The following is a 6,000-nucleotide window of genomic DNA, read 5'->3' on the forward strand; positions in this document are numbered from 1 at the left end:
ATCAGCGGTGTTTATGGAGCTCTTCCTGTGTGCGGGGCACTGTACTAAGTGCTTGGAAGAGTACATTACAACAGAGACGGTAGACACGGCTCCTGCCAACGGCCGGCTTACAGTCTGTAGAAAGAGTTCACAGTCTAAGAGGACAATCTTACGGTCCCGGCTCGGCCGCTCGTCAGCTGTGGGACTTTGGGCAAGTCACTTAGCTTCTCTGTGCCTCAGTCACCTCATCTGTCTAATGGGGATTAAGACTGGGAGCCCCACGTGGGACAACCCGTTCACCTTGTATCCTCCCCAGCACTCACAGCAGTGCTTTGCACATAATAACAGAATGCCCTCTATCCGAAAATCAAAATTTAAGTTCTGGATTAAGCTTATAGGGTGCAAAGAGGTCTCAGGAGAACAAGTGAGCAGAGAGGAAGGGAGATGGAAAGAGGAATGTTTAAGGAGGATGGAAATGCCACATCGAGATAGTGAGAGAAAGAAGATGATAAAGAGAAGCGGCATGGCCTTGAGGATAGAGCACGGGCCTGGGAATCAGAAGGACCTGGAATCTAATCCTGACTCTGCTGCTTGTCTCTTGTGTGACCTTGGGCAAGTCACTTCACTTCCCTCTGCTTCAATTACCTCATCGGTAAAATCGGGATTAAGATAGCCGAGCCCCATGTGGGACATGGATTGTGTCCAACCTGCTTATCTTGTATTCACCCCAGCGCTCAGTACGGGGCCTGGCACACAGTGAGCGCTAGGTGAATACCATTAAAAAAAAAAAATCAAGGACGTTGGATTTCCTGAGTACCATCTTTGGCTCCCCTTCCACATCCTCCTTTTTCCCCAAACTTCCTCCATCCTCTGATCTTGCCAATTTCGCTCTCCCTTTGAGGCAGCCCAGTTTGGAGCCGGTAGCCAGATCTATTTTTCATCCCCCCGCCTCGATCCGGAGCCAGAACGAACCCCGGCCTGTTTCCAGTTAATTAACGCCATATTTAAAAATACATTCGTTCCTCATTTCATCTCGTCACACTTCCTCCCGTCTTCCACCGTGCAGGTGTTGCTGGGGCTGCCGACAGCCTGGAACCGGTCCAGGGGCTCTGAATCATCCAGGAGAAAGTCAGCTTTGCAGGAGCAGACGAGGGTAAGTCTCACCCTGCGACTCTCCGGAGTTTCTTGTCTGGGACCTAAGCTGAGCCCTGTGAGGGACAAGGACCGTATCCAACCTGATTAACTTGTACACCCGCATTTAGTTCAGCGCCCGGCATGTAATAAACATCTGACAAAATACCTTTAAGGAGAAAAAGTCAGCTCTAAATGCCGGCAGAGTCTCCTGGAATCTCGGTCAGTGGGAGGGCGAGTGCAGGGCCTGTCCTTCGAGGTGTAACTTTGGTAACTGATAAGCGCTTACTATGTGCCAGGCACTGTACTAAGCACCGGGGAGGATACAAGCAAATCGGATTGGACGCAGTCCCTGTCTCGCATGGGGCTCACAGTCTTGATCCCCACAGAAAAGTGGCACAGAAAAGTCAAGTGACTTGCCCAAGACCACGCAGCGCACAGGTCGGCAGGATCAGAACCCACGACCTTCTGACTCCCAGAGCAGGGCTGTATCCACTGCGCCGTGTGCTCAGTACAGTGCTCCGCACGTAGTAAGCATTCGATAGGTAACAATTGGGAGATTTGTTAAGCGCTTTCTACATGCCAAGTACTGGGATGGATACAAGTCAATTGTGTTGGACACAGTCCCTGTCCCCCGTGGGGCTCACGGTCTCAATTCCCATTTTACAGACGAGGGAACTGAGGCCCCGAGAAGTGAAATGACTTGCCCAAGGTCACACGGCAGACAAGTGGTGGAGCCGGGATGAGAAACCAGTTTCTTCTGATTCCCAGACCCGGGCTCTATGGGCCACGCGGCTTCTCAAACACCCGTCTATCGACTCTGTAGCTAAAGCGGAACAGGGACAAGGCTGAAAGTCCTTACGCTTTCTCACCTCTCCACTGGCCGACCCCAACTTTCTCACCTACCTCTGCACCCCCGGTACGCCTATCCTATGCTCACCCTCACCCCGCCCCCGCCGAAACTCTAACCTCCGAACTCCGGACCCACTTTATTCTCTTTGTCCCGGGACGTTTGACCGGGTTTTTGCCTGCCGACAGGCCGGGGAGAGATGAGCTGAACCAGTCTCAAATCAACAGCGTCGGAAACGCCAAGGAGCAACAGAATTGGAGTTGGAAGAATAAAGACCCTAATCTCCTCCCTTGAACCCTCCCCACAGCTCCACGATCCTATGGCAGGAGATAGCGGAGAGCTATCCAGGGCACAGCAAAGGGCACAGGGCAAAGGTGCCAGTGGTGACCGAATAGATTGAGTTTCAGTTCTCCGAAGTCGACGGTCCAGGTTTTACAGGCAAAGCTCATCGTTTATGCCAGTACTCTCCGAACAACAGAGAGGAGTGATAAGAACAAATAGTCAGCAATTCCCAAAACAACTCAGCTCCACACAGAAGAGATTTCCTCTGGATCTCGCTCCAAGGTTTCGAGCCCGGACGCGTTCCAGCCCCCAGCAGGCTCTTTCTGCAGGAAGGCAGCAGTGTGGGCCGAAGGACACTCGGGAGGAAGGTAGGGGAGAGGGCGGATTTGGCAGGAGCCTTGGTAGGGTGGCCGGGAGAGGTCCAGAGTGGGAATCCCTCTCCTAATCCAGTGCAGGGAGCAGCGGGAACAAAGCTGTGAACTGCTGCCCGGCACTCCGAGCTCTCCGGGGGCTGGAACTCAGCATAGCCCCGGAGAAAGCGGGCTGGGCCTCGGCACGTCCCGACAGCACTGGGCTGGGCCTCGGCGCGTCCTGGAGGGAGCGGGTTGGGCCTCGGCCTGTCCCGACAGGTACGGACTAGGCCTCGACGTGTCTCGATAGTACTGGGCAGGGCCTCGGCAAGCGCCCGGGGGAGCGGGCCGGGCCTCAACACGTCCTGACTGGATCGGCCAGGCCCCGGCGTGTCCCAGAGGGAGCGGGCCGGGCCCCGGCATGTCCTGACAGTAGCGGGCTGGGGACTCGACACGTCTGTGAGGGAGCGGGCCGGGCCTTGGCACGTTCTGCCAGCATCAGGCCGGGCCTGGGCGTGTCCCGCTGGGCCTCGGCATATCCTGACGGGAGCGGGCCAAGCCTCGGCGTATCCCCGGGGGGCAGGCCAAACCTTGGTATGTCCTGGCAGGCGTGCACTTCCTCTTGGGCTGGGATTCTCCCGGGATCCTGGCCTATTGTTCTGAGGCCAGGATCAGCCCAGGGAGACCATTAGCTTCATGCAAGATTAAAGACCGGTGAATAATTCAAAGGGTAAAACCACAGGAAAAAAAAAATCCTGTTAGGTTTCCAAATTTCTCTACCCATAGGCTTTCCTGGGGAAAGTGGCTTTGGCTGCTCTCTCCCTCCCCCAGATTTCAAATCTCATTTGGCCGGAGGGCTCAGAGGGGCCCTAGGACTGACGGACGAGAAGCCCAGAGCAGTAGAGAAATAATGACTGGCAGATGATTAGAAGGCCCAGTTCTTGCGGGGAGGGAAGTGACCACTTCCGTAGAGACGTTGGTTCAGTTGCTGGAAAGGTATGGGGTTTCTGGAAGGAGCCCAGCAGGGACACGGCAAGCACAGACAGCAGGTAGCCAGAGAAGGTAAAAACTCTCCTCTAATTCTGCCCTGGAGAGGAGGAATTCTGATTTCATTCCCACGCATAGGCCCACACAAGCACAACACACACACACTCTCCAACCCATTGCACACAGGCCCTAGACTGTAAGCTCACTGTGGGTAGGGATCATGCCTACCAACTCTGTTGTAGTGTGCTCTCCCAAGCTCTTAGTACAGAGTAAGCGTTCAATAAATACCACTGATGATGATGATGTCGTACCCACACAGTGGCCCCCACAACACGCACACGCACACACACTCTCTCACTCACCTTCATCAGCTAGTCCAGCTGAGAATTTTGCCCAGGAGAGGGGACGGAAACCCGCGGGCATTCAAACATTCGTTCATTCGACTGTATTTATTGAGCACTTCCTGTGTGCAAAGCACTGAACTGAGTGCTTGAGAGAGTACAGTATGACAGCAGACACATCCTCGCCCCACACCGAGCACCGACCGGGAGAGACAGACATTAATATACACAAATAAATACGTACGCTGAGCATGGTGCAAAGAGCCGAGCACGGCGCGAAGAGCCGAGCCAAGCCGTCTACATCCGGTGGCCACTGGCCCTGAAGAAACAACCCCAGAAACTGCTTACCGAGGAGTGACCCGGCCAACGCACCCACCCCGAGAGCAGGAAGTCTCCCTATAAGTAACAGTGATGAGGATAATACTAGTAATTGTGGAATTTCTTAAGCACTTACTATGTGCCAGACACTATACTGAGTGCTGGGGTAGATACAAGCTAATCTGGTTGGACACAGTCCCTCTCTCACATAGGGCTCAGAGTCTTATCCCCACTTTTTCAGACGAGGGAACTGAGGCCCAGAGAAGTGAAGTCATTTTTCCAAGGTCACCCGGCACACAAGAGAAGCAGCGTGGCGCAGTGGAAAGAGCATGGGCTTTGGAGTCAGGGCTCATGAGTTCGAATCCCAGCTCTGCCACTTGTCAGCTGTGTGACTGTGGGCAAGTCACTTAACTTCTCTGTGCCTCAGTTCCCTCATCTGTAAAATGGGGATTAAGACTGTGAGCCCCACGTGGGACAACCTGATTCCCCTGTGTCTACCCCAGCGCTTAGAACAGTGCTCTGCACATAGTAAGCGCTTAACAAATACCAACATTATTACAAGCGGGGGAGCCGGGATTAGAACCCAGGTCCTTCTGAGTCCCAGGCCCGTGCTCTATCCACTGGGTTATGCGGCTTATCCCTCTCTGCCAGCGAAACCTCCACTCGGACACATCAGTCTACACCTCGGGGGACACCGGCTAATCCACCTGGGTCTCTCCTCTCACCCGACCCTTGCTCCCATGGGTAATCCTGGGGAAATCTCACCCCTCCAACAGGCCCGAGGAGAAGCAATCCCATCCGAAGCCGGTTTTGTCCTGGGATGGGGCCTGAGTGCGGAAATCCTGTTTCAAATCAATGCAGTCCTGGGCCTTGGCGTTTATCAGTCCTCTTGCAATTTAACTCTTCCCTCCCTCCAACTCCATCTAGCCCTGGAGCATTACTGACCTCTAGAGGTTCAAATATCTGCCCTAGCTTTTCCAGGAGAAGACCCAAACCCTGACTCGACGGGGCTTTCTCCTCCTTTTTGAATCGGGGTGCTTCACGTTTTACACCTTCATGCATCCACCTTCCAGGACAAGATCACCTTGGGGCTGAAAACCTCCAATGCCCGTGAACTGACTGCTGCAAATCACGAGCAATAGCAAAATGAACGAACGGTGAGAAAGGACCCTGTCTGTCGGTGAACGGGAGGAGGGCATGCCACACATCTCGATAATAATAATAATGTTGGTATTTGTCGAGCGCTCGCTATGTGCCGAGCACTGTTCTAAGCGCTGGGGGAGATACAGGGTCATCAGGTCGTCCCACGTGAGGCTCACAGTTAATCCCCATTTTATAGATGAGGTGACTGAGGCCCAGAGAAGTGAGGTCACTTGCCCACAGTCACACAGCTGACAAGGGGCAGAGCCGGGATTCGAACTCGTGACCTCTGACTCCCAAGCCCGTGCTCTTTCCACCGAGCCACGCTGCTTCCCATATAATAATGTGATAATTAAATAATGCAATAATAATCTCAAATAATGGAATTGTTGGGGGTTTTTTAAGTTCGGATCAATTTCACTTGGAAAATGTTCTGGGGTGAAGATCCCATTCCTGCCCAATTTTCAAAACAAAACTCAGAGAAATTCAGATCGGTTCCATGCCAGCCGGGAGTCCTTCTCTTGCCGTCATTGGCAACCCCAAGGTAACTAGCTCTGACACTGCCCAGAAAGCCAGTTAAATCGTTTTTCTCTTTACTCACTCCGCCCCGTAGTCCCGAACC

At 53.5% G+C, this 6,000-nt stretch overlaps 1 long non-coding RNA gene across 2 annotated transcripts in view; it reads right to left on the reverse strand.

The window, feature by feature from the left end:
- Positions 1-5,057, reverse strand: part of LOC103171005 — a 37,966-nt gene extending 32,909 nt beyond the window's left edge. For both annotated transcript variants that reach the window (XR_003762297.2, XR_486530.2), the window contains exons 1-2: positions 5,004-5,057; positions 4,165-4,239 (exon numbers count right to left, since the gene is read on the reverse strand). This is a non-coding gene — a long non-coding RNA (uncharacterized LOC103171005). The remainder of the gene's footprint in view (positions 1-4,164; positions 4,240-5,003) is intronic.
- Positions 5,058-6,000: the final 943 nt, after the last annotated feature.

The sequence above is a fragment of the Ornithorhynchus anatinus genome, chromosome 10 (genome assembly GCF_004115215.2).
Source record: "Ornithorhynchus anatinus isolate Pmale09 chromosome 10, mOrnAna1.pri.v4, whole genome shotgun sequence".
Taxonomy (NCBI): Eukaryota; Metazoa; Chordata; class Mammalia; order Monotremata; family Ornithorhynchidae; genus Ornithorhynchus; species Ornithorhynchus anatinus.